Here is a 2,608-nt window from a genome sequence, read left to right on the forward strand (position 1 = left end):
TGTGGAATCACACTGGTTGTGTAGTCATATATGCACATAGGGTAATAAAGTCCAATTTATTCTCCTATCTTTCCTACCCCTGTATGCCCTCCCCTCCCTTCACTGCCCTCTGCCTTATTCAAAGTACTTCTATTCTTCCCTAGCACCCCACCCCCCCCCTTATTGTGACTTAGTGTTGCATATCAGAGAAAACATTTGGTCTTTGGTTCTTTGGGACTGGCTTATTTTGCTTAGCATTATATTGTTCACTTCCATCCATTTACCTGCAAATGCCATAATATCATTCTTCTTTAAGGCTCAGTAATATTCTATTGTGTATGTATACCACATTTTTTTATTCATTCATCTGTTGAAGGGCACCTAGGTTGGTTCCATAGTTTAGCTATTGTGAATTGAGCTGCTGTAAATATTGAAGGGGCTGCATTACCGTAATATGCTGATTTTAAGTTCTTTGGGTATAAACTGAGGAGTTGGATAGCTGGGTCAAATAATGTTTCCATTGCAAGTTTTCTGAGGAATCTCAATACTGCTTTCCAGATTGATTGCACCAATTTGCAGTCCCACCAGCAATGTATTAGTGTACCTTTTCCCCCATGTCCTTGCCAAAATTTATTATTGCTTGTACTCTTGATAATTGCTATTGAATGGTTCATAAAAGACAAACAGTATAAGACTGAGAACTTAGATCCACAAAGGAGGGAAATTAGAATACCTAGAAGGACAGAATCCTGGAAGAAAACTGGCCCATAAGTATGTGTTAAGATTATGAACTATCAATTTAGTGTTTCCATTATGCAGTTTTAACCCTTATGAAGTGGTTGATATATATTCTGCATTATAGGAATTTATAACATTGTTTTAGAATGTGAAAAGGTATATTAGACTGCTTTTTACTTTAATTAAAATGAACTTAATTTCTAAAAGTAGAAAACATATTTCTCACACTTTTTTCCCCCAGAGTTAATCTGTATGCTACTGTGACTGTGAACTTGTTTTATTCCTGGTGTTAGGGGTCTTCTAACATTGTTCACTTGAGTGTATTTAGGAGGGTAGGTTAGGTGTTGCCGACTCATGTAATCCTAGATCCTCAGGGGCCTGTGGCAAGTTAGAGACAAACCTGGGTAACTTAGCAAGACCCTGTATCAAAATGAAACAAAAAGGGGCTGGGGAGGTAGCTCAGAGGTAGATGGCTTGACTAGTGTGTGTGAGGCTGTGGGTGGAATAATAATAATAAAAAGTAGGTATATACAATAGGAAGTAAAGGATAGAAAAACAATAATGAGAGAATTCCAAGATATCACAATGTGAAATATTGTTTAATGTGTATTGACCTCAATGTGGATAACTACTTGTGAAGGCTTGAACTAAATGCATATATGGAGTGCTCAACACTTGCTAATTTGTTTCCTTTTCCCCATCTTCTTTTCTATGTTAAAGGTGTCCAAACATTATAGAAGCATGAAATGTAACAGACATCTTAGAATTCCATCTCCTGGGTCTCTCAGCTGATCCAGAATTGCAACCTGTCCTCTTTGGACTGTTCCTGACCATGTACCTGATCACAGTGTTTGGGAACCTACTCATAGTTCTGTCCATAGCTTTGACTCCAATCTCCACACCCCTATGTACTTCTTCCTCTCCAATCTGTCCTTGGCTGACATCTGTTTTACCTCTACCACTGTTCCGAAGATGATTGTAAACCTCCAAACTCACAGTAGAACCATCTCCTTTGAGGGCTGCCTGACACAGATGTCTCTTTTTCTCATTTTTGGATGCATGGATGATCTGCTTCTGACTGTGATGGCCTATGACTGTTTTGTGGCCATCTGTCACCCCCTGCATTATCCAACCATTATGAACCCTCGATTTTGTGGCTTTTTAGTTTTGGTGTCTTTTTTTGGTTAGCCTTTTGGAATCCCAGCTGCACAATTTGATTGTATTACAGTTTACTACCTTCAAGGATGTCAAAATTGCTAATTTTTTCTGTGACCCTTCTCAAGTCCTCAGTCTTTCCTGTTCTGGAACCTTCATCAATATCATAGTAATGTATTTTGTTGGTGCTCTATGTGGTGTTTTTCCCATCTCAGGAATCCTTTTCTCTTACTATAAAATAGTTTCCACTATTCTGAGAATCCCATCCCCAGGTGGGAAATATAAAGCCTTCTCTACCTGTGGGTCTCACCTATCAGTTGTTTGTTTATTTTATGGAACAGGCTTTGGAGTGTACCTTGGTTCAGCTGTGTCACATTCTTCTAGAAAATCTGCAGTGGCCTCAGTGATGTACACAGTTGTCACCCCCATGCTGAACCCCTTCATCTACAGCCTGCGGAACAGGGACATTAAAAGTACCCTAAAGAGGTTCCACAGTAAAATCATCTAACCTCAGGATCTTTGATGTCCATTTGATAGATAGTTTGGAAAAAGCAATAAAAGCTAGCACCTAGACCTGTAAATCCCAACCCTTTGGTTACATTATTTTCTAGATGATAACTTTAATTTCTCATGTTTCATTGTGGAATGGTAGTTGTTGGGGTTTTTGGATGAGATTAAACGGAATTTGAAAAATGTTTTTATTAGTGCATTATAGTTATACATTTGTGCCATTTCA

At 38.5% G+C, this 2,608-nt stretch overlaps 1 pseudogene; it reads left to right on the top strand.

The window, feature by feature from the left end:
• Positions 1 to 1,468: 1,468 nt before the first annotated feature.
• LOC143400792 (olfactory receptor 7E24-like) lies at positions 1,469 to 2,380 on the top strand (annotated as a pseudogene).
• The last annotated feature ends 228 nt before the right edge of the window (positions 2,381 to 2,608 follow it).

Source organism: Callospermophilus lateralis, chromosome 1 (assembly GCF_048772815.1).
Source record: "Callospermophilus lateralis isolate mCalLat2 chromosome 1, mCalLat2.hap1, whole genome shotgun sequence".
Lineage (NCBI taxonomy): Eukaryota > Metazoa > Chordata > Mammalia > Rodentia > Sciuridae > Callospermophilus > Callospermophilus lateralis.